General features: G+C 27.6%; 1 long non-coding RNA gene across 3 annotated transcripts in view; it reads left to right on the forward strand.

Annotated features, from left to right (window-relative positions):
- The first annotated feature begins 3,928 nt into the window (after nt 1-3,928).
- Nucleotides 3,929-27,519, forward strand: part of LOC129960690 (uncharacterized) — a 43,872-nt gene continuing 20,281 nt past the window's right edge. Inside the window, exons 1-7 of one of the 3 annotated variants that reach the window (XR_008783663.1) lie at nt 3,929-4,190; nt 5,909-5,981; nt 6,443-6,515; nt 7,324-7,381; nt 22,088-22,160; nt 22,622-22,694; nt 23,480-23,542. This is a non-coding gene — a long non-coding RNA (uncharacterized LOC129960690). Of the gene's footprint in view, nt 4,191-5,908; nt 5,982-6,442; nt 6,516-7,323; nt 7,382-22,087; nt 22,161-22,621; nt 22,695-23,479; nt 23,543-26,245; nt 26,319-27,100; nt 27,174-27,519 lie in introns of those variants that run through there. The other 2 variants (XR_008783662.1, XR_008783664.1) reach the window with 2 other exon arrangements.

The following is a 27,519-nucleotide window of genomic DNA, read 5'->3' on the forward strand; positions in this document are numbered from 1 at the left end:
CTTTTAAAGCAGAACATTTATGAATTTTTTTTGCTAAAGTTACATTGATAAAAATTAAGTTGAATGAATATCATAAAATAAAACAAAAACATATAATACAGTAAATTTAATAAACAAGAATAAAGTCATGATAAATATATATATATAGAGAGAGAGAATTAAAATAGGATATAAAGAGTAGTTGAAACAAACACTTTTATGCTTTTACAGAATTTTATAATTCAAGATTGATATGTTAAAGAAATAGAAAATATATAAATAAATAAATAAATAAAAATAAATAATAATAAATTAAAAAAAAAAGTCCAATATTTTCTGGAATGAATTTCTTTCTTTCTTACAGAATCCTGAAGTTCTTGTAGCTCATTTTGCAAATTGCTGATCTTGTCGATTATTTCAGAAAAAGTAATAGTCTGGGAAGAAGCAGAGTACATTCCACTGAAATCAGAATTCATATAATTTTGCTTAGTAATCAATTCTCTTGCATCTATATACTTAACTAAATGACATGTGTTTTCAAAACTTAAATATATATATATATTATATATATATATATATATATATATATATATATATATATATATATATATATATATATATTTCTTATATATAGCATTCAATTTATCAAATTAAGAGCACTTTTAATAAAATACATCAATTATATATATATATTATAACAGTCAATAAGAAAATTGGATTTTTAGTAGTTAGTAAAGAATTCACTTACTAAATAAATCTTTAAGAAATTTATTCACTTCCACCTAAGTTTAGCATTATAGCAGTTGTTATTTTTGCAACAGGAATTTGTTTACTTACATTAATTAAATTTAGATAAAATTTTGTAGAAAAATGCAATGTAATATTTATGTAAACATTTTAAAACCTTCTAAGCATATTCAAAATTATCAGAAATTTCACCAAATGTGAATAAAGTAAATTAGAAATGCACTCATGTTTTTGTTTGATTGTTTTTGATGGCAAATCACTTACCGATTTCTTTTTCTTCGAAGAGCTTTTCTACCAAATTACTGGAACAGCTATATTTAATAAATGGACACACACTGAATGAATTCTTCAAAATGATCGGAGCATATCACCGACTTCGAAGGCTTGAAAAAATCTATACCAAAGCTATCAACCCAAGTCAGGATTGTTGAAAGGAAAATAAGAAAACATATTATCATGATAGTCACTCTTGTGTTTCACATTAAAGCATGCATCCATCAGCACACCAGTATTTCCTCTGTTAACACATAATAAGAGGAAAGAAAATGACTCAAAAATTATAACTTCAAATGTAAACAAAAAAATCCGCTTCATACTCGGCGGAGAACGTTAATGGCAGACTAATCGACGAAAGCGGTGCGGATGAAACTTAAATGCCATGCGCGAATAGCTCATGAAATGTGACTTTTACGTCACATGAATTGACCCCATTCAATGATTACGCATTTTAAGAATACTCAATTCAAACCGATTAGAAATAAACATTACGTTTAATTCAAAAAGAAAAAAATGATGAATCCAGCCTGAAACTTCCTCAAGGATCACCCTCAATCATTAGCGCTCTTTATATACAATGCATCATTTTTTATAGTCTATGTATTTTCTGTAGGTGGTTCAAGGTCACGTTTTCTACCTCGTTACTGGTTGTCTGCGTCGCAACGCTGTGGCAGAAAACAGTGTCTTTTTTCTTCAGTATCTCTCTCTCTCTCTCTTTTTTTTTTTTTTTTTCCTTACCACAGCTGTTAAGGTACTGCCAGCTTAATGTCCTTACTGAAACGTACTGGTGTGGAAAAAAAAAAAAAAAAACAAAAAAAAACAAGCTTTGTCGAAACCATGGCAACGGACAAGGAGAAAGGGAGAATAGCAGGGCTAACGAGTTTCCTTTAAACGCCCACAGAAATTACACAGACTATAGTTTGGTTCAGAAAAAAAATTATTTTTAATTGAATTTCATAATTATAGCATTTATGATTAATTTCAATTCAAACCGATATTTAACTCATTAGATGTGGGATTATTCAATTAGAAGTATATAAATACCAAGAAGGATCGCAAAATTTATAATTTCTTTTTCACCAAAACTGATATAATTTCATACAACAAAAGCATACCTGAAACAAATGGTGCTAAATAGTATACGAAAATGCGAAATAATTATTTCGCATATTCGCAATGTTCTCAACCTTTAAACCAGGCTTCTTGGTATCCCAAATTTTAGACTGAATAATTTAAATATATGTTGCCGTAAGTGATGGATCATCCTCTTGAAATTTCAATAAATTTTTAATCAGAAATTCTCCAAAGAAAGAAAGGACACAGAGATTACTATTATCGATTTCACTTGAACAGGATTATTAAAATTTCGCGATTTAGAAAGGGATTTATATTTGTTTAGTAAATATAACATCCCGTTTAGAATTTATCCTATGTATGTTGTTATATGGACATAGGAATTTTGAACCGTAATTAAATGATTAGAACGATACCTCAGGAACACCGCACTTCATAGAGAACTTATTAATATCGAAAATTATATTGTACGGTCTAAATAACTATTTAATGTTACCTAAAAACGAGAGTAATAGGAATATTTGTGAGTTGGACCTCCTATTTTTTCCCCCTCTAAGCAACTCCTTTCCTTTTTTTATGTGTAAAAAAGGAAATAAAATCTTTTCTTGCTCCGGCACGAAAGTTCCTGCTAAATACCAATAGCTATAATCTGACTAGAAAGAAGATTAGAACATTTAGTACGACGACGACGTGATGGGTATTTCGACGGAGCACCTGGACTCGTAGGTCCTTTATCTCCGAAACCTTATAATAATTTTAATAATTTAGTACTAGTATTTATGATTTAAACATGAATATTTAATTGCCTGGATATCTATTGGACTCTGTAAGGGAATATGGTTATTAAGGTAAAAAAAAAAAAGATAACATGCATAAAAATATATTACTAATTATCATATATAACTGATTAATTTTAATTAGGTATCCATTGCCTGATGTAGGCACGCCTTCGTCGATTCTGTCCGGTCCGGTTAGGTAGTCAAAGGGTTAATGATCCCGACTTTCCTTAATAGACCTGATAAGGGGATGTACGGTCAATGATCATTAATTTTTACTCTTCCAGGAGGAGTGTTCTGGGTACCTGCTAATATTGATTATTGGAACTGACTGAAACCTTAATCACCTTAAATAATTTAAAATTTATTTAACAAAGAGGGCACTTTAAATTATTTTTCATTTTAAAGTTTTCAAAATTTAGTAATAATTTCGATCTAAATATAATAATATTGTTTTTTATTAATATTTTAACAAACTCTTTCATTGATTATCAACTTAAATATCATTATTATATTAACTATCAATAATAAAATGCTTTGTCAGATTATGGGAATTTGCTACATAAAACAGCTCACACAAATAATTAAGATAAAAAAAATTACTTGATTTCCATTTCAGTTAGCAAGGTCTAATCTCGAACTTTTCAGGAGGTTCGAATTTGCCAAAACAAAGGCGCAAGAAAATTACGTTACCTTAAGAGTCTCTAAATGTTTTATCGGGGCCCAAGGAGACACCTGAATACCCTCATATTCTTAGTGGTTTCTCTGAAATGGTGAAATATGGGAAAAGCAACAAAGGTCGTTATTACTTTTCATAGTTCTAAGGTTCTTATAAGCACTAATAATTTATGGTGAAGTTTGAAACAGCAACTTGAAGAGAATGAGCTAAAAAAATAATAAGTAAATTTATACAAATGTATACGGTACGAAGCAATGAATAATAATAATAATTAAAAAAAAAAAAAAAAAAAATAAGAAATGAAATATGTAACCAACATTTGTGGTAAAACATAATCATTTCAGGATAGCGAATTGAACTGAAAAAATAAAATACTACTTGTACACAATTACAATTTCAAATTATTTTTATATTTAGCTAAGATGACAGTTATAAATTTTATCTTAGTAATATCTCAGTGATATTAGGATTGGGTTTGCTTAATATTTCTTTCAAAACAGAGTGCGTTAGCCAAAATTGTGGCAATCGTTTGCCATTAAGGTTGGGGATTTAAAGATGAGTTCTTCAATATTGGACTGAGTTTTGATTAACATAGCGAAGAACCTATCGTTTTCGTTATCGAATTACAGAATTGTTTGATTTCATAATGCCATATGAGCGTACGCATATTTTCCCTATTTTTTCCTTTCATTCCGATGTTAGTTTCAAATGCTCACCAATATATATATATTTCATTTTATTTTTGTTAAAATAAAGTAAACATGATTTGTAAATAGTTATTAATTCATTTCTTGTAGATCACGAGCCTTTCAAAAAGTCATATACAAAGGCAAATAACTTCTTAGAAAATTAATGATAATTTTTGGAATTCTTTTGGGAAATTGTAATTCTTGAATAATGTTTTCTTTTAATGTCAAAATTATGATCTTAAACCAGATATCAGTCAAAATACTAAATGATTTTAAATATGACTGCTTGTTTTCACTATCGCATCTGCCTTGGAATTTCTCATGATAAAATCCCGTTTGCTTCATATTTTTTTCCCTTCTTTATTTTAAAGCTAAAAGATTTTATTCAGTGCACACTCTCTTTTCAATTATTTTTGTTTGGTTTAAAAAGTTTCAGAAAGTGTTAAACTGTATCGAAGATAGAAGTAATGGTACAAAAGTATTTTTGTTTACTTTTGATTTTGTACCATATCCAGCTTTTTTTCTTTTTACTCCATTCTTAATATAACTTATTTATTGATAATAATGTTACTCTCTGAAAGTCTGATTCTTTTTTTTATGTATATATTTTTAAACTATTTAACTATTTTATGTGTATATTATTTAAACTATGTGCAATTATTTAAACTATGTGTATATATTTCTATCTATTTGACTAAATTCTTTAGGTTAAAGCAAAAGTTTTTTTTCATATTTCTCTTCAAATGCTCTATAGAGTATTTATATATATACTTACTATTTCTCTTCATAGGCATCAATATTAATTAATGGTTCTTCATTATTATTTCTTTTTCAACTTCATTTTTTGGTCACATTTATGCAGCCCATATATTTTTGATTCTCTTAGACTTTTTTATGATATCCTTTGTTTCATAACAACTTTGTGTCAATTTTTATATGTTTTCTTATATAATAGATCAGAAATAATTAACATGAATTTTAAATTAGAGTACATGCTTTAACTTATATAACTTTTTTTTTTGTTTTTTATCTTTGTTTGTCTTTCATATATTGCAGATTTTTATTTAATTACCACTTTGTGTTCATAATTAAATCAGTTCTAATGCAAGGAATCAGAAAAAAAGTAACATGAATTATAAAGTGGACCTTTCTTCTTAAGTCGAAAAATGTGTCTTGATACAACAAATCATGAACTTATGGTATAAAATCAATGTTTTTTGCTTCTTGACACTTTCTATTTGTATTTTTCATTCTTTATTGCTTGTATATTAGATCTCATTATTCTCATTTTAATATTTAACTTCTAATTGTACAGTTCACTTAAAATGTTTGTATTCTATTTCTTTTCTTTTCAAATATTGGTACATTTCTTTATGTTAGTAAGACTGATTATGTTTCTCATTCCACTATATTCTTTTCTGAGCCTTTTTATAAAATTAAAAACTGAAAATATTGCTTATTTAGCATATAAGGTATTTCAAAATGTAAAGCTTAATTTTTTGGCATATCAAAAAAAGTATGCTCAGTTGCTATTACATTTGAATTTTAATTATATCAAAAATCTCTGTTACATACTAATGTCATTGCAGAATGAAATAATTCTTTATGGCCTAATGTGTTTGTGTTTTACATTTCTTTAACAATACTGCATGTTGAATTTAACCATTTTTTTGCATTTTCTTTTATAGGTATGGAAAGTTATGAAAGTTTCTCAGTTGAAATGCAAAGAAGGAGGTAATCTAATCCTAAGACATTAATCAGGTGTGTATATTTTTGTTTGTACTTCCTATTTTCAAGTTTTTTTAAAATTTAATTATCACTTTTTGTTTATATTAAAATGTGTTCTAATTTAAGAGATCAGAAAAAAGTTACATGAATTATAAATTGGACCTTTGTTCATGAATTCGAGAAATGTGTCTTGATATAACAAATCATGAACTTATGGTATAAAATCAATGTTTTTTGCTTCTTGACACTTTCTGTTTGTAGTTTTCATTCTTTATTCTTGTTGCTGCTGCAACAGAATTTTTGATCTCATTATTCTTAGTTTAATATTTAACTTCTAATTGTACTGTTCACTTAAAATGTTTGTATTCTATTTCTTTTGATTTCAAATATTGGAACATTTCTGTGTGCTAGTAAGACTGATTATGTTTCTCATTCCACTATATTCTTTTTGAGCCTTTTTATAAAATTTAAAACTGAAAATATTGCTTTTTTAGGCTATAAGGTATTTGAAAGTTTCTCAGTTGAAATGCAAAGAAGGAGCTAATCTAATCCTAAGACATTAATCAGGTGTGTATATTTTTGTTTGGCCTTCCTATTTTGAAGTTTTTTTTTTTAATTTTAATTACCACTTTGTGTTCATATTAAAATGTGTTCTAATTTAAGGGATCAGAAAAAAGTAACATGAATTATAAATTAGACCTTTGTCCTTTCACTCGAGAAATGTGTCTTGACACAACAAATCATGAACTTATGGTATAAAATCAATGTTTTTTGCTTCTTGCCACTTTCTATATGTATTTTTTTTTCTTTATGCTTGCATATTAGATCTCATTATTCTCATTTTAGTATTTTATTTCTAATTGTACCGATCACTTAAATTGTTTGTATTGAAGAAAATACTTCTTAGACTATTTCTTTTGATTTCAAATATTGGATCATTTCTAAGTTTCATTTAGATTGGTCATGTTTCTTATTCCAGTATATATTTTCTCAGCCTTTTTATAAAATTAAAAACTGAGAGTATTGCTTTTTGAGGATATAAGGTATTTGAAATTGTGAGTTTTTTTTTTTTTTTTTTTTTGCAAGTCGAGAAAAGTATGATCAGTGTTTACTACATTTGTATTTTAATTTTATATAAAATCTCTGTTACATCCTAATGTTAATGCAGATTGAAATCTGCTTTCTCTCTGATGAACTTTATAATTAATTTGTATTTCGAAAAATTAAGATTGTGATTTGATGTGTAAATTTTTAATTGTATGAATTTTTAAAAATAATTATTTATGGCCTAATGTTTTTGTGTTCTACATTTCTATATCAGTACTGCATGTTGAATTTAATCATTTTTTGCATTTCTTTTTTTATGTATGAAAAGTTATGAAAGGGACTTGGTTGATATGCAAAGAAGTAGCTAAACTAAATACATTAATCAGGTGTGTATATTTTTGTTCGTCTTTCATTTTTTTAAGTTCTTTTGATTTTAATTACCATTTTGTGTTCATATATAAATGTGTTCTAATGTAGGGGAGCAGAAAAAAGTAACATGACTTAGAAATTGGCATATCAAGGGATAGCACGTAGTTTAAATTTTTCAGAAACATTTTCCTGAAAAACGAATTCAAGAAACAGAAAAATTATATTTCGAAAGAGCAGAAGATGAAATTATAGAAAACCCGTTGAGGAATGTTATTTTTTAACTCTGTAACTGACACATTGTACAGATAGAAAATAGGTTTTAAATTATGTGAAATTAATCACTGATATTAAAGATTTAGAAAAACTTGAACTAGAAAAATGTTCCAAAAACCATAAAATGTTTTGTAACGTTGTAGATGAAAACCTAATCCAAATAATTGTTTTGCTATGGTATTTGATTTTGAATGAAAGGGATGTAAATAACGCTCAACTCATTTTGCAATATATACTAATTAATAATTATAATGATTTATTTCTAAATGTATTAACTGTGTTAAAACTTTTCTTTACTTTGCCAGTTATTAAAATAAATGCTGAGTGCTCTCTGATCAAAACTAATAAAGAATTGTCTTCTATCAAGCATGTATGCATAACGCTTAAATGCACTTGCTATACAAAGCATCGAAACAGAAATCGCAAAAAAAATGTGATTTTCCTGAAGTAATTAATAGCAAAAACAAAATTACGCATTCAATAAAGATGCACATATTAATGTGTTCGTATTTGTATATATATATATATATATATATATATTACTTTGCCAAAAATTCAGGCCCCGAATGGTTTCTTGCAACTGGGTTCCTTCATAGAGAAGACCGTCTCTGGTGAATATGGTTGGTGATACTTTCACATTAGAACTGAGTGATTTTTATTTTAATTCAATAAGAAATAAGGAAAATGATAAGTTGTAAGTAAGTAAATGATAAGGCTTGTCTCTTATTGTTTTAATAATAATTTGAAAATATTTTTTTCCCTTCAGTCGATAAGTTCGATTTCTTTGTAACATACGATTTGATACCAGTGATAGAAATAATAAATATAAGCATTAAATGTTACCCCCTATCTTGTCATTCCATTTCCGACTTTGCTTTTCTTATTTTGTGAATTTTGTTAGCTCTTTATTTCATTGGCTTTTCTCAGCTAAGGGTTTTCATTTAATACATTCTTTCTCTTCTATTAATTCCATTTAATTTAAAAAAACATTTCCATATTCATTTTATATCCAGAATAAATGAAAGATATGTTGCTAAATAATTTTTTCCTTCTTCTTGCCACTTTCTGTTTGTATTTTTCATTGATTGTGCTGTTTGATGATACTTTCTTTCTTTTTTAATTAGAATATTCGATCTCCTTTTTCTTTGTTGCCTTCTAATTGTTCTATTCACTTAAATTTTCTGACTAAAAGGTAATATTTCCAAGACTGCAAAATTATTTGTTTTTAGTTCAAAATTCCAATTATTTCTCTGTGGTATTAAGGTAGAGCTGTTTCTCATTTCAATACAATTTTTACTGGTGATTTTTTTTTCTTTAAATACAGTAAAAGTATTGCCACTTTATGACATTCATAAATTATTTTTAAATTGAAATTGTTTTTATGTAAATCCACAAAAAGTATGATAAATGTTATTACTCTAGAGTTTTATTTACTCTCGAAATACCTTTTTTTATACTAATATTAATGCAATAAGAATGTTGTCTTACTCTGAAGAATATGAATAGTTAATCTGAATTTGGGAAAAGTCAAATTGGGATTTGATACGTATATGCGTATTTCCAATGTTTGATATTATTTTTTAATAATTTTCATACACCTAAGTGTTTAGGTTTAAGTTTCTGTATCAATACTATTATAACTATGGCAACAAAATTGTTTTTTCTTCTTAAAGGCATCAATATTTATTAATTGATCTTTTCTGAGATTCAAATAAGAGTTAAAATTATCTTGTCACATTAATTAGGGCTGGATATATTTTTTCCTTCTTCTTAAAGGTTTCTTTCACTTAATAACAATGTTTTATTAATCTTTAAATGTCTTCTACTGTAAGGAATCAGAAGAAACTAATATGAATTTTAAATTTGATCTTTGTTATGAATTCTAAAAATTTGTCTTGATATGACAAGTGATGCATTGGATCTTGAGTAAGAGGGCGTTGTTAGAAGAATTTAACTTTGTATACATGTTAAAGGTGTTCATTTTGAAAAAGTTATTACTTTTTTTCATTTTGGACAATTTCATTTTTTAAAACTGCAGTTGAGGCACTGAAAAAAGTTCTAAGTCAATGAATTTGCATCTCTTTCATATTCACAGAAAAGAAACCTTGTCTGTCTATAGAGAAAAGACAGAAAAACCGTTTTACTCATTGACATTATTTTTCTATTGAGGACATGTAAAAATTTCATTTTTGTAACTTGATGTTCTCAACCTGAAACAAAGAAAATGTATTTTCACACTCTTAGGTTCCTTATTTAAGAGGCTTTGCAATTGGAAGCATACATCTAATTGCTTTAAATAAATTTTGAGGCGTTCCTGTCGTTTGAGGTTATGGAACACTATACGCTACCATACCTGGCTAAATGCATTTTTGATAACTAAAGACACCATGACGAGGTTCGGTGCATTTTATTTAGCTTCTTTGTTTCAATCATGTAGCTGTAGAATTAGGAAACACAAAAATACATTGCTAGAAAGATTGATCGAATTGATTGATTCAAAGAGGGGGATTCAGGGATTTTTAGCTACAAAGGCTGTCATCCCAGTGCTAGAAAGTAAGCAAAAGTAAAATAGACGATAATGGCAGACCCATCTCACTAGCGAAACAGATAAAACTTCAGAAGGCATGCATAGTTATTGATGTCATATGGTGTTTTTGTCAAGCTACATTTACAATTTAATCTCCTAATTAGATCTTCTAGGTAGTTTTGACTTTCCATTTTTCTCTTTGAAAATAATGAATAAAGAAAAAATATTAGGTACTTGAATACAATAAGAAACAGTATTTTATTGCTCCTTTACTTCTTTTTTCAAAAACTCTCAAATTCGTGAAAAATGCTCAATGTTTAATGCAAGAAGTTTTTCATCGGAAAATTTCTTCAGGAAGATGCTTATCTGAATATGGAGGGAAAAAAATCAGACATTTTCAACTTCAAGTAATAGAGTATTATGATGAAGGAAAGAAATATAGTCAATGAAAATTTTCTTTTAGAGTAACATTTCATTATTTATTTAATTTATTGCCAAAAGTGTCACAATACGCATAACAGTAAATTTTTAATAATTAATTTCTTCATGAAAATTTCTATATGTAGTTACTATAATCTTAATAAAAAAGATACCGTTAATTCAATGACAATAACACCATATTTTAAAGACATTAAATTCAAACTGAGGTTTAACTCATTAGACATGGGATTCTTCAATTATAATTACAAATACCAAGCAGGATCACAAAATTTCCGATGCATCTTATTTTTTAACTTTTCAAAATTTTCAGCTGGGGGGATAGTTAAGGAAATAATCAGTACTTGGTCTTAATGGCTTCTTCAACAAAATATTTTTATAGATACATAATTAATACTATTTTAGAAGCTTTACGCCTTTCTGTTCATTTTACTAAGCATTTTCATTATTTTATGTCATTTTTAATAAAATTCTTAAAAAATGGATATACTCTTCTATTTCTAGACTTTTAACAATGTAATCAAATTTATAACGTAAACCGATGTAAAATTACACATTTTTCTTCGAGTTAAAAGAATTTTAAATATAAATTTCAATCTTTTACAGATTCTGCCCAGAATTAAGTAAATATATCACTGCCTTTTTTGAAATCTGCTTTGTCAATTATGATTTGTGTTAAGGACAGGATAGTAATTCGGACTGAAAAATAAAAAAAGAGAAAATATCTCCAAATTCAGTAATGACTTTTATCAATAACATTCGTTATTGGTATCCAAAATTCTTATGTTTTTGGATCACCGTTGGTGATGTGATTAATATTCGTTTCGAAATCTTACAATACTTGATGAAAAATAAGCATAAAATATTTTTTTTTAGATTGATTAAATATAGAAAAATAGTCATATGACAAAAAAACTGAAATCAATTTAAAAAAATTTAATTTTAAAATGATGTAAAAAAATAACACCCAAATTTTGCTCAATTTTTAATTAAAAATTCCAATTAAAATTTCAGAAAAATCGCTATGAGGTGGAGATTATCACCTTCCAATATATAGATGTGTGAAGTTTGGTAGCTCTTTATCGAATGGTCTACTTATAGAGCATCAACACACACACAAATACGCATTCATTTTCATTATAAGTAAAGACAACGGTATACATTGGCCTCCAAATTCAAAAATAAGATTTCATTCATTAGATATTTCAAGAATAATAAATGCCAAGCGTATCAATTTTTTAGCACTCAAGTTAAGACCGGTGTACCTTATTATTTTACCGTGCCGTTTACAAAATTTTAAAAAAGAATGCAAAAATTATTTATCTTTAAAATGAATAAAATATCTAAAACATAAAGCTCTTTTTTTCCAGAAGATTTCTGAAAATTTTTTGAGATGTATTATGCCAACAGGTCATGTAATGAGTATTGCAATTATAGAATATGTTAGGAAGTTTTAAAATTTTTCATATAAGAGCTTTTAATCATCATTTTTCTTTTCAATAACTGTTTCTTTTAGATAATATTTTTAGCTATTTTTCAAGTAACTGATTTTAGCTCATTAAGTAACATGACCAAATGTTTTTAATTTCTAATTTATCATCACAATAAAAAAACCAAAGAGAAATCGGCAAGTTCTTTTAGTTCTCTAAGCAAGTCCTTTCGCTGTTTTCTGAGAAAAAACGAAACATGATTTTTATCTGCCCAGCCACGGAAGATCATGGTAAATGCCGTTAACGATGACCTGACTCTGAAAGAAGAATAGAACATTTAGTACATAATAATATCGATTTTTGTAACATTGAAACCATAATCACCTTAAACAATTGAAAAATCGTTTGAGAAAGCGGGAATTTTAAATTATGACTTCTTTTTAAAGTTCTCAATATTTAATGCGAAATTACGAAAATAAGTACACACATATTGCCTTTTATTAATATTTTAACAAACTTTTATTGATTATCAACCTCTAGCATGTATTTTTGACCATTAATTAGCTTTGATCAGAAGATTCAAAAATACCTCTAATTTTCAATGTTCCTTTGCATTTTCCCAATGTTTATTTAAAAGTGTTTTCAAAAAGTTTTTTTTGCCACTCTCAACTACTCGAAAAATTCTGATTTCCATTTACAGTACCATTTTTTTCAAGCATGAAATTTGCTCATATCTCTGTTGAAAAACTTCAGAAAGTAATTATGCTTTTATTCTTTTTTCCTGAATAATTTCGTTAGTTTTAAAAGATCAACTCTTGATAACGCCTTTGCGCCATAAAAACTGGCTCTATTGTAAGCTTTTACATTCTTTTCCGAAAATTACCATGATTTTATTTTTCGAAAATAAAAAGTACAGTTCGAATTTCTGGTACTGGGTTGATTAACAGAAAATCCCAATGTACAAAGTTAATAGAACATTAACACAAACTATAAAGCAATTGAGTTTTATTTATATTGATTTTATTTAAAAGAGTAAAACAACTTTTCACATACAGTTAAAAACATATTGTGCAATAAATAAAGAAAAATAAAGCAACATTATTTTGCGGATATTAGATAAATCCGAAAAAAAGCCAGGGAAATTTCTTTAAAAACTTAGAAATGTCAGGCAAAATCAATCAGCAGAAGTGAAGGCCACCCTGCTTAATTGCTCTGTAAAAGAAATGAGTATGGTCCAGAAACCAATGGAGCAATCTTTTGCAAAGGCAACCTTTTATTTTTATTATTATTCTTTCTTACCAATACAACTAAGAAGGACAGTAATTTTTTTTCCTAGTTTTTTCCTGCTAGAACTCTCTTATGGACAAAATGTTTACTTTAATTTTATATTCTTTATTCTTGTTTTTCATTTTTCGTATATTTTATCCAAATTTTCAAATACAAATAAAAAGTTTGCAATGATGCTCAGCTCTCAGAATTTAGTTTGAGCCTTAGCTATTTCTTACTTGATATTAAGTTTGTATCATAGTTCAATTTTCTGCAGTTTTTTTTATCAGATACAAAACAAAGTGTATACATATAATACTTCTAATCAGATGAGCGTTTGTATCCAGCCAAGGGATATGATGTGTATTTCATGGCAGGCCATATTTATTTATTTTTTATAAACTTAAGTCTATATTTTAATGGAATATAAATTTTACACTCTGTAAGGCATTTATATAGCATGTTTGAATTCATAATAATTTGACTTTAGAATAACCTTCAAACTATACATATGATTTTTTCTTTCTTATATTCCCATAAAAGTTTTATAATTGCAGGATTACTGAAAGTGTGATTTGTTCATGATTATTATTTTATTTAAATTAAATCATGAATAATCTGATCAGTTTCTCTCCTGGGCCCATGATATTAAAAACTTTCTTGAATATTTTTTTTCCCCTTGTGATTTTGTACGAAAGGTCGGAAATAATTTGTATGATGTTGCACTTGATGTCTAAACCTGCCATTTCTGTCTGGAGTTCTCATATATTTATGCTCTGAAATGGTACATTTTCCTTTTCAATGACTTTTTTTTAAGAGTTATTAATCAATGCACAATTTACTTTTAATGTATTCTATTTAATTTAGGAGTATCTTAAAGAAAATGTTTTTCATGCTCTGACAAATGTTGTGTATCTCACAAGAGCAATCCTGTAATTTTTTTTATTGGAATTTCATTTAAAGTTTTTGACTCAAAATAAATTTTATCCTAAATTATTACTTATTTGCAATCTCTTTCAAATAGAATATTTACCTTGTTTTTTCCTTTTAATTTTCTTTTAAGCCAAATTTTGGAATAGAAATATAACATTTTTAGCAGTGTAACGCTCTCAAAATTTTATTTGTGCCTTATTTATTTTGCCTTTGGCAACTAACTGATTCGTCAAAAATATTGGTTATAGTCAATTCCAATTAATTGTCTTAGATTTATTTTCATGTCCATGATTCTAACAAATTGTCTATTGTAGCCGTGTTATTTTATCTCTCTTATGTATCTTATCTTTATTGTGTACATGAACCTTTCTAATGGAGACAAACTTATGACATTATAACGTGATTTGATTTAATTCAACTCAACAATTTCTGGAAAAAAGTAAACTGTAATTTAAGGAAATGGATTCGAACTCTTTAAAATTCTTTTCTTGTAACTATGAGCGTTATTTTGTTAAACAAGCAAATTTGCCTAGTTCCATATGAGTTTTAAGGATTAAAGGAATCTGACGTTCCGGTATTATGTTAATTAAAGAAGTTTTATTTACAGCGTTTTGTTGATATTGAATGCTGCTGTAACATAACGCTCTTAAAAACGTAAGTGTGGGTCTCATCAATCTTCAAAATTTCGCGGTATTGTGACTTCATTTTTCTTTTTCATTCATTTTATAAATTGCACAGATATGAAACAGAATCCCTTTTCGTTAGCTTTCAACAATGGAAGAATTCCCGTGAAAAAATATTTGATGGAACAATGAAATTGGTGTGAATTTCTATTGTTGAAAATCAAGCAAAAAACTATTCTTAAAAAAATGGCAAAAAGATTCAGAAAAATTTGCACGCTTATTAAATTGGTATAATTAAAAAGAAAATTTTACAATTTTAACACGACATAAAGTTTATTTTTGTGCAATAATATTTTCGTAAGTTGTGGAAAATTAATTTTAATTAAAATTTGAAAAGAAAAGCGCCCTGAGATGAACTTTTCCTTTCCTTTTAGTTATATATATGCGAAACTTGGTAACTGTAGATCAAACGATCTAATCTATAGAACGCCAATACACATAAAGAATTAAAATCGTTTCGATTAATCAAGTTTGGCTGTAAATAGAACCTTTTTGATAATTTCTAGGAAATATAAAATACCTATATATTTTTTTAGAAATTTGAAGAATGTGGTGTCAATTTTGTTTCAACTATTAAATGAACATTTTCTGCCTCTATACATCCCAAGTCTAGCATACAAGAAAGCTGTAATCCCTGTAAAATAATGCATAGTCTTAAAATTCTAGATTTAACATTTCCGTTATGTAACTTGTGCAGCTTGGTTAATTCTGTTATTTTTCAATTTTAATATTAATAATAATTTTTTTTTTAGCTTCATTTGGTATATATTATACAATTCAAAAAATTGCTTCAGTCTAAATACAATAAAAATGACATTTGTTTGCTAAAAAATTAGGCATGATCTATTTTAAAAATTTTTCAGCTGTTTTTTTTGTCGTTTTTTTCCCTTTAAGATTAGAAATTTGCTTGCAGCTGATTTCCATTAATTATTTGTTTTAATACAATCATCATTTGCCGACTAATCACATTGATTTGGCAAACTGATATATGTCGACTTAAAAGAATCAATTGATTTTTAAAAGAGCAATATGAACTATTTGCTTTTCTGTAAAATACAGCTTATTGAATCTCTGACTAAAACATCGATTTTGACAAATACCAGTATCCACATGAAGCAGAATAGACATTTTCTCCGATCAGCAAACTGTTTTGCTAGTTTCCTACAGATAGCAAATTTTGTTCTTCAATAATTAAATTTCTCCGAGGAAATGTGAGTAAAAGAAAAAAATTACCGCCTAGTCACAAAATGTTGCAGAAAATATTCCGATTGTTTACCGTTTTTCAACTATGAAAAAAAAATTGTGGAGGGAATGCAGCCTCTCCTACCGCTGCTTCATCGATTCCCAAACGCCTCGCTGATTGGTCCATTTATCTACCCCAGCCACCATGCCCCTTCTCCCTTATCCAGGAGCTGCGCTTTCAATTGGTGTCATCGATTCTGTTTGCTCTCTGCGACTTTTCTGCAGCTACCAACAGATGGCAGTGTTAAACCAGTTCTCCTCTTTTCTATACTGTTAGATTTCCCTAAATCGCAGCATTACTAATGCAAATTGGAATCCATGGCAGAATCTTTCTTGCTGTAATTATAGAAAGCTCAATAAGTATTTTTGAAAAAAAAAAAAAAAAAAAGCAATCAGAATCATTTTTGTAAATTTGCATTTCTTTTCTTATATGAAACATACAAATTTGTAAGTCGCTTCCGTTTTCACATAAAAAAAAAAAAGCGAAAAGAGATTATTGGGAAAAAATTTGTACTATATTTCGTAATCCAAAGAATATATAAAATGAAATAAAAATAATAATTCTAAATGAATTTTCGAATCGTATAAATCAGAATTCTAAATACAAAAATATTATTTTACAAAACAATCGCTAAATTTGTAATCGAGCACACAAAAGTGAATATTTACTATTAACTTTTCTATCAAAATACAATTATTGAACCTATTCCCTTGGATTGTTCTAGAATAAAATCCTTCCTTAACAGCAAAAAATTTGAAATTTTGGAACTTAAGAAACCAATCTATAAAACTAAAAAATCTACCTCTGAAGCTGACAACATACCAACTATCTGGCTCAAAAATCTCAATATCGATCAATCAACTTCAAATTATTTTGAAATTATTTCAACATCAATTTGATTGAACCTCAGTTTTTTTGTAAAATCGTTGAACACATCCTCATTTAATGCAATACTTATTATTTAACTTGCAATAAAAGAAATTTCAATAGCCTGCATAGTTTTATACCCTTCAGAGATATCTAAACTGCAATTTAAGACATTCGTACAAAAATCGCAAAAGCTCACGAACAACAGCAATAAAAAAAAAGATGTAAATCGTGATATTAAAAGTGCTTATGTTTCTGTCAATATTAATGACCTTCATTTTAAATGCTCACAACTTAGTGTAACAGGAAACATGACAAAATGGTTGTCCAACTTCCTTCAACCCAGAACTTTCCAGATATCTAAATCCTGATCAGAGACTTACCTCAGTGTGGTGGACTTCCATCTATTCTATTTGCCATTTTTATGCACGACTTCCATGAAACTCTAAAGGAAGGGGTTGAATGTATTCTCTTTGCGGATGATATTTCTGTTTTCTGTAGCCATCATTCTTGGGAAATTATTTTCAAAAAAATCCAGAACACATTGGAAAACATATAAAGTGCTGCAACTACTGGATATTAGAAATCACTCCAGAGTAAAGTGCAATAGCTGAATTGTCCAAGAAAAAATTGCATCGTATCCATACGTTTCCACACCCTTTAAAACGGAAGGAATTTATTAAATTTCTTGGTATGCATCTTCTATAAAAGGAATCAAAACTTAGTATTTCTAATAAACCATGTACTCGAAAAGATAAATAGTCTGAAGATATTTGCATCAAAAAACATGGCCATAGAACTAAAGGTATTATTAACATTAAAATAACAGAATTTTCAGCATATTTTATTATGCTTCTAGCCTAAACAGTAAATTTTCTGAGAGACAATTTAAAGTATGCATCACTATTCAAACAATAGCTCTGTGAATTGATCTATGTCTCCCAAAATGGACTCCGAATATCGTTCTCCTGAAAACTGTTCCACAGGAAATTCTCTCTAAAAAAATCAATTGGTTGGTTTCCCAAATCTTCATTAAGCAAATAGCTAATAATTTACATTCCTCACTTCTAACAGAGACTCCCAGAATAATCAAGTAATTCAATTAAATATCAAAGAAAAAAACCATTTTGTTTATTCTCAGAAACTTAAACGTATCTTCCAATCAAACCTAGCCTGAAATCTCCTTGACTAACTCTAATTCCTTCGAAATTTTACTTACGGATTCTAAATTTGAAAATAATTTCCCTTTGATTAAAAATGATGATTTTTTGAAAGAATGCATTCGGAATTTCTGTCCAGATCAGTTTATTATTGCTACTGATACATTAAAAAAACACTCCCAACACATTTCAATTGCCGATTTTTCTTCTATTCAAAAATTTAGATTTCAAACATCTCTTGTAAATTCCTTTTTTTTTACTGCAGAAAGTTTAGCCATTACTAAAGCACTTGATATAGTCCTCGCCCTTGCAAAAAATTGTCTGATTCTTACAGATAACTACTCTGGAGATACATCCTTGAAAAATATCTCCATCCAATCGCTAAAAATCAATCAACATATTCCAAAGTACAAACTTTGACCAAACTAATTCAAAGAATATCCTTCCTAAAGATACCTAGTAACTCGAATATAATCTCGAAAGACCTTACAGATTGTTTAGCTAAGAAATTTACAGAAAATAACCTTGAATAGAATGTCGCTCCAGAAGGTATCATTTCAAGTCTCATATAAGCAATGCATGATATCACAATTAATAGCTATGGAATAATATTTCATCTCTTTAGAAGATAATCCAAGCATGCAAGCACTGTCTTCCTAATCCAAAATTCAGAGGAAAGATTTTGTTTTAGCCACACTAATCATCAAAACAATTATAACACCAAGACTTTTGAATCACTTTAACCTTCAAAAGGATCCATTTTGTTATAAGTGTAGCAGCATTAATGACATTGAATACATAGTTCTTCAGTTAAATAAGCAAGATATAGGTTGATACTTTTCAGTCTAATTTAATACGTACAAATTAACATTTGGTGCCGAAAAAATTCTAGGGTAAGTCATACTAAATTTGTTAATTTAAGCTTTCGACACGAAGATGAATTATAATGTCAACTGTTAAAGAAAAACTTGATATACATAAACATAAATAAACAACACTTCGCGCCAACATTACAAAATTGGCAACAGAATTGAATCAACCTACTGAAAGAAAAAAGTAAAACGAAATGCTTGTAACTTGTTTAAAATGAACACTTTTGCATATATACAAAATTTTAACCGATAGTCTAACTATTATTATTTATGCTATTATTTTTTAGCAATATTTTCTCTCAGAGAGACACTTTATGTGAATGGTGCAATTAGAAGGAAACGATTAAATACAGAAAAATGAAATCTAATATTCTGTTCGGACCCTTCACAAAATACTTTTTATGAGAGATATAAAAAACATCTCTTTAAAGGGCCCCATAATAAATGTTACTATAATTTGCTACATAAAACTGTTCACAAAAATAAAAAAGCTAATAAAAATTTCCGGTTTCATTTAGGAAGGTCTAATCTCTTATCTTTTCAGGAAGTTTGAATTTGCCGAAAAAAAAAAAAAAAAAAAAAGGCCCAAAAAACTTACATTATCTTAAGGGCCTCTAAATGTTTAATCGGAACCTAAGGAGACACCTGAATACCCTCATATTCTTAGTGGTTGGTGAAATATGGGAAAAGACAACAAAGGTCGTTATCCTTTTTCATAGATGTAAGGTTCTTATAAACACTAATAATTTATTGTGAAGTTTGTCTCCGCAACTTAAAGAAATGTTAAAATGAACGAACAAGAAATTTCAAATATAAAGAATGATTCCCATATAAAATATCGGATTCACAAACTTACTCGGTATCATCATGCACTGCCCGTAAAGAAAAGAAAGAAGAAAAAAATGAGTAAATTTAAACATATATACTTTGTCCAAACCGATGATTAAAAAGAAGTGTAAGACATTTGTGGTGAAATATATTCATTTCAAAATAGCGAAGTGAACTGAAAAAATAAAATATTATTTCTATACATTTTCAAATTATTTTTATTTCCAGCAAAGATGGGCAAGTTGCCTTTATGGCAGTTATAAATTTTATCTTAGTAATATCTCAGTAATATTAAGATTGGATTTGCTTAATATATCTTTCAAATTAGAGTAAGTTAGCCAAAATTATGGCAGTCGTTTGCCCTTAAGGTTGGGGATTTAAAGATGAGTTCTTCAATATTGGACTGAGTTTTGATTAACATAGCGAAGAACCTATCGTTTTCGTTATCGAATTACAGAATTGTTTGATTTCATAATGCCATATGAGCGTACGCATATTTTCCCTATTTTTTCCTTTCATTTCCGATGTTAGTTTCAAATGCTCACCAATATATATATATTTCATTTTATTTTTGTTAAAATAAAGTAAACATGATTTGTAAATAGTTATTAATTCATTTCATGTAGATCACGAGCCTTTCAAAAAGTCATATACAAAGGCAAATAACTTCTTAGAAAATTAATGATAATTTTTGGAATTCTTTTGGGAAATTGTAATTCTTGAATAATGTTTTCTTTTGATGTCAAAATTATGATCTTAAACCAAATATCAGTCAAAATACTAAATGATTTTAAATATGACTGCTTGTTTTCACTATCGCATCTGCCTTGGAATTTCTCATGATAAAATCCCGTTTGCTTCATATTTTTTTCCCTTCTTTATTTTAAAGCTAAAAGATTTTATTCAGTGCACACTCTCTTTTCAATTATTTTTGTTTGGTTTAAAAAGTTTCAGAAAGTGTTAAACTGTATCGAAGATAGAAGTAATGGTACAAAAGTATTTTTGTTTACTTTTGATTTTGTACCATATCCAGCTTTTTTTCTTTTTACTCCATTCTTAATATAACTTATTTATTGATAATAATGTTACTCTCTGAAAGTCTGATTCTTTTTTTTAGGTATATATTTTTAAACTATTTAACTATTTTATGTGTATATTATTTAAACTATGTGCAATTATTTAAACTATGTGTATATATTTCTATCTATTTGACTAAATTCTTTAGGTTAAAGCAAAAGTTTTTTTTCATATTTCTCTTCAAATGCTCTATAGAGTATTTATATATATACTTACTATTTCTCTTCATAGGCATCAATATTAATTAATGGTTCTTCATTATTATTTCTTTTTCAACTTCATTTTTTGGTCACATTTATGCAGCCCATATATTTTTGATTCTCTTAGACTTTTTTATGATATCCTTTGTTTCATAACAACTTTGTGTCAATTTTTATATGTTTTATTATGTAATAGATCAGAAATAATTAACATGAATTTTAAATTAGAGTACATGCTTTAACTTATATAACTTTTTTTTTGTTTTTTATCTTTGTTTGTCTTTCATATATTGCAGATTTTTATTTAATTACCACTTTGTGTTCATAATTAAATCAGTTCTAATGCAAGGAATCAGAAAAAAAGTAACATGAATTATAAAGTGGACCTTTCTTCTTAAGTCGAAAAATGTGTCTTGATACAACAAATCATGAACTTATGGTATAAAATCAATGTTTTTTGCTTCTTGACACTTTCTATTTGTATTTTTCATTCTTTATGCTTGTATATTAGATCTCTTTATTCTCATTTTAATATTTAACTTCTAATTGTACAGTTCACTTAAAACGTTTGTATTCTATTTCTTTTCTTTTCAAATATTGGTACATTTCTTTATGTTAGTAAGACTGATTATGTTTCTCATTCCACTATATTCTTTTCTGAGCCTTTTTATAAAATTAAAAACTGAAAATATTGCTTATTTAGCATATAAGGTATTTCAAAATGTAAAGCTTAATTTTTTGGCATATCAAAAAAAGTATGCTCAGTTGCTATTACATTTGAATTTTAATTATATCAAAAATCTCTGTTACATACTAATGTCATTGCAGAATGAAATAATTCTTTATGGCCTAATGTGTTTGTGTTTTACATTTCTTTAACAATACTGCATGTTGAATTTAACCATTTTTTGCATTTTCTTTTATAGGTATGGAAAGTTATGAAAGTTTCTCAGTTGAAATGCAAAGAAGGAGGTAATCTAATCCTAAGACATTAATCAGGTGTGTATATTTTTGTTTGTACTTCCTATTTTCAAGTTTTTTTAAAATTTAATTATCACTTTTTGTTTATATTAAAATGTGTTCTAATTTAAGGGATCAGAAAAAAGTTACATGAATTATAAATTGGACCTTTGTTCATGAATTCGAGAAATGTGTCTTGATATAACAAATCATGAACTTATGGTATAAAATCAATGTTTTTTGCTTCTTGACACTTTCTGTTTGTAGTTTTCATTCTTTATTCTTGTTGCTGCTGCAACAGAATTTTTGATCTCATTATTCTTAGTTTAATATTTAACTTCTAATTGTACTGTTCACTTAAAATGTTTGTATTCTATTTCTTTTGATTTCAAATATTGGAACATTTCTGTGTGCTAGTAAGACTGATTATGTTTCTCATTCCACTATATTCTTTTTGAGCCTTTTTATAAAATTTAAAACTGAAAATATTGCTTTTTTAGGCTATAAGGTATTTGAAAGTTTCTCAGTTGAAATGCAAAGAAGGAGCTAATCTAATCCTAAGACATTAATCAGGTGTGTATATTTTTGTTTGGCCTTCCTATTTTGAAGTTTTTTTTTTTAATTTTAATTACCACTTTGTGTTCATATTTAAATGTGTTCTAATGTAAGGGATGAGAAAAAAGTAACATGAATTATAAATTGGTCGTTTGACCTTGAATTGGAGAAATCTGTCTTGATATAACAAATCATGAATTTATGGCATAAAATCAATGTTTTTTGCTTCTTGACACATTATATTTGTATTTTTCATTCTTTATTCTTGTTGCAGCTGCAACAGAATATTAGATCTCATTATTCTCAGTTTAATATTTAACTTCTAATTGTACTGTCACTTAAAGTGTTTGTATTCTATATCTTTTGATTTCAAATGCTGGCGCATTTCTGTGAGTTAGTAAGACTGACTATGTTTTTCATTCGACTATATTCTTTTCTGAACCTTTTTATAAAATTAAAATCTGAAAATATTGCTTTTTTAGCATATAAGGTATTTGAAAATGTAAAGCTTAATTTTTTGGCATATCAAGAAAAGTATGTTCAGTTGTTATTACATTTGAATTTTAATTATATCTAAAATCTCTGTTACATAGTAATGTCAATGCAGAATGAAATCTGCTTTCTCTCTGATAAACTTAATAATTAATCTGTATTTCGAAAAACTGAGAAGGGGATTTGATGTGTAAATTTTTAAGTCTCTGAATTTTTAAAAATAATTATTTATGTCCTGATGTGTATGTGTTTTACATTTCTTTAACAATACTGCATGTTGAATTTAAACATTTTTTTCTTTCCTTTCATAGGTATAAAAAGTTATGAAAGGGTCTTGGTTGAAATGCAAACTAATCTTAAGACATGAATGAGGTGTGTATATTTTTGTTTTTCTTTCATATTTTCAAGTTTTTTTTATTGAATTAAGACTTTGTGTTCATATTTAAATGTGTTCCAATGTAAGGGATGAGAAAAAAGTAACATGAATTATAAATTGGTCCTTTGACCTTCAATTGGAGAAATGTGTCTTGATACAACAAATCATGAAGTTATGGCGTAAAATCAATATTTTTTGCTTCTTGACACTTTCTATTTGTATTTTTCATTCTTTATTCTTGTTGCAACTGCAACAGAATATTAGATCTCATTATTCTGAGTTTAATATTTAACTTCTAATTGTACTGTTCACTTAAAGTGTTTGTATTCTATACATTTTGATTTCAAATCTTGGCGCATTTCTATGGTTTAGTAAGACTGACTATGTTTCTGATTCCACTATACTCTTTTCTGAACCTTTTTATAAAATTAAAAACTGAAAATATTGCTTTTTTAGCATATAAGGTATTTGAAAATGTAAAGCTTATTTTTTGGCATATCAAGAAAAGTATGTTCAGTTGTTATTACATTTGAATTTTAATTATATCTAAAATCTCTGTTACATAGTAATGTCAATGCAGAATGAAATCTGCTTTCTCTCTGATAAACTTAATAATTAATCTGTATTTCGAAAAACTGAGAATGGGATTTAATGTGTAAATTTTTAATTCTCTGAATTTTTAAAAATAATTATTTATGTCCTGATGTGTATGTGTTTTACATATCTTTACTAATGCTGCATGTTGAATTTAATCATTTTTTGCTTTCTTTTTATAGGTATAAAAAGTTATGAAAGGGACTTGGTTGAAATGCAAACTAATCTTAAGACATGAATGAGGTGTGTATATTTTTGTTTGTCTTTCATATTTTCAAGTTTTTTTTCATTTAATTACCATTTTGTGTTCATATATAAATGTGTTCTAATGTAAGGGATCAGAAAAAAGTAACATGAATTATAAATTGGTCCTTTGCCCTTGAATTCCAGAAATGTGTCTTGATACAACAAATCATGAACTTATCTTATAAAATCAATGTTTTTTGCTTCTTGCCACTTTCTATATGTATTTTTCATTGTCTAGATATTAAATCACATTATTCCCATTTTAAAATTTTACTTCTAATTGTTCCATTCACTTAAAATGATTGTATTAAAGAAAATACTTCTAAGACTATTTCTTTTGATTTCAAATATTCAAACATTTCTAAGTGTTATTAAGACTGATTATGTTTCTCATTCCAGTATATACTTTTCCCAGCCTTTTTACAAAATTACAAATTGAAAATATTGCTTTTTTAGGATATATTGTATTTGAAAATGTAAAGTTTATTTTTCTTCATGTCAACAAAGGTATTATCAGTTGTTACTACAGTTGAATTTTCATTATACAGGGTGTTTATAAAGTCCTGGACCCATTTTGATGTTTAATAACTCATAAAATAATAAAGATAGATTTAAATTAATAGCATAAATGGTTAAATAGACTCAAAAAGTTTCATGACCCTTGTCAATGAACATCCACGTGTGCCCACTTCGTCGCACGGAGAATATCAAGTCGATAGTCAATTTCACGCCAGGTAGCGACAAGCATGTCGGCATCCACAGAGCCATTTGCGCACATTATGGCGATTAACAATGCCAGAAACATGAAAGGATGCTTCATCGGAGAACATTATGCTCTTCAGAAAATCAGCAGCATCTTCTATCCTTCTTAGCATATCTGTTGCAAAGGCCATCCTCCTAGGCCTATCGTTCGGTTCCAAAACTTGAACAATTTGAACTTTGTATGCATGCAGTCTTAATTTTTTCTTAATAACCTTCTACACCGTCGAAATTGGCATATCCAATTCTGTTGCCGCTGATCTCACAGATATTCTAGGATTGTGTAAAAATGTCTCTCTGACACGCTCAACATTAAAATCACTTGTGCAAGGACGTCTGGAACGTTTCTTATCTTCGATACTTCCAATTTCTAGAAAATTATTTTTCCACCGTAAGATGCTGTTTTTGGATGGAGGATCTTTTTGGTAAATTCTTCTGAAATTTCTCTGTGCTTGCACTATCGATTTCATTTCTATGAACCACCATAAAATCTGTGCTTTCTCTTGTGGTGTATGCCTTCTCCTTAATATCCGCTCGAATAAAACATCACATACAAAAGTACTAGATAGAACAAACACATCAAAAGTAAACATAACATTGCAATAGTTGCCAAAAACAAAAGAGAGAAAAATGCAATTAATAAGCAGACAATATTTAGAAAAGTACAGATATTTAGGCTGGAAAATGAAATTATCTGAAATTAACCACACGCGCAGACGATATTTACAAAAGTAAAAATATTCAAACCTGAAAAGGAAAATATATGAGTTATTCCATCAATAAAGGCCATAAGTTTGTTTATATCTTTATTATTTTATGAGTTATTAAACATCAAAATGGGTCCGGGACTTTATAAACACCCTGTATTTAAAATGTCTGCTACATACTAATGTCAATGGAGAATGAAATCTTCTTTCTCTCTGATGAACCTATTAATTAATCTGTATTTCGAAAAACTGATAATGGGATGGGATGTGATGTGTAAATGTTTAATTCTCTGAATTTTTAAAAATAATTATTTGTATCCTGATGTGTATGTGTTTTACATTTCTTTACTAATTTTGCATGTCTAATTTAAACATTTTTTGCTTTCCTTTCATAGGTATAAAAAGTTATGAAAAGGACTTGGTTGAAATGCAAAGAAGGAACTAAACTAATCTTGAGACATTGATCAGGTGTCTATATTTTTGTTCGTCATTCGTATTTTCAAGTTTTTTCATTTAATTACCATTTTGTGTTCATATATATATGTGTTCTAATGTAAGGGATCAGAAAAAAGTAACATGAATTATAAATTGGTCCTTTGCCCTTGAATTCGAGAAATGTGTCTTGATACAACAAATCATGAACTTATGGTATAAAATCAATGTTTTTTGCTTCTTGCCACTTTCTATATGTATTTTTCATTCTCTATGCTTGATATTAGATCGCATTATTCTCATTTTAAAGTTTTACTTCTAATTGTTCCATTCACTTAAAATGTTTGTATTAAAGAAATAACTTCTAAGACTATTTCTTTTGATTTCAAATATTCAAACATTTCTAACTGTTATTAAGACTGATTATGTTTCTCATTCCAGTATATACTTTTCCCAGCCTTTTTACAAAATTACAAACTGAAAATATTGCTTTTTTAGGATATATGGTATTTGAAAATGTAAAGTCTATTTTTCTTCATGTCAACAAAGGTATTATGAGTTGTTACTACAGTTGAATTTTCATTATATTTAAAATCTCTGCTACATATTAATGTCAATGCAGAATGAAATCTGCTTTCTCTCTGATGAACCTAATAATTAATGTGTATTTCGAAAAACTTATAATGGGATTTAATGTGTAAATTTTTAATTCTCTGAATTTTTAAAAATAATTATTTGTATCCTGATGTGTATGTGTTTTACATATCTTTACTAATGCTGCATGTTGAATTTAATCATTTTTTGCTTTCTTTTTATAGGTATAAAAAGTTAGGAAAGGGACTTGGTTGAAATGCAAAGAAGGAGCTAAACTAATCTTGAGACATTAATCAGGTGTCTATATTTTTGTTTGTCTTTCATATTTTCAAGTTTTTTCATTTAATTACCATTTTGTGTTCATATATAAATGTGTTCTAATGTAAGGGATCAGAAAAAAGTAACATGAATTATAATTTGGTCCTTTGCCCTTGAATTCGAGAAATGTGTCTTGATACAACAAATCATGAACTTATCTTATAAAATCAATGTTTTTTGCTTCTTGCCACTTTCTATATGTATTTTTCATTCTCTAGATATTAAATCTCATTATTCCTATTTTAAAATTTTACTTCTAATTGTTCCATTCACTTAAAATGATTGTATTAAAGAAAATACTTCTAAGACTATTTCTTTTGATTTC

The sequence above is a fragment of the Argiope bruennichi genome, chromosome X2, assembly GCF_947563725.1.
Source record: "Argiope bruennichi chromosome X2, qqArgBrue1.1, whole genome shotgun sequence".
Taxonomy (NCBI): Eukaryota; Metazoa; Arthropoda; class Arachnida; order Araneae; family Araneidae; genus Argiope; species Argiope bruennichi.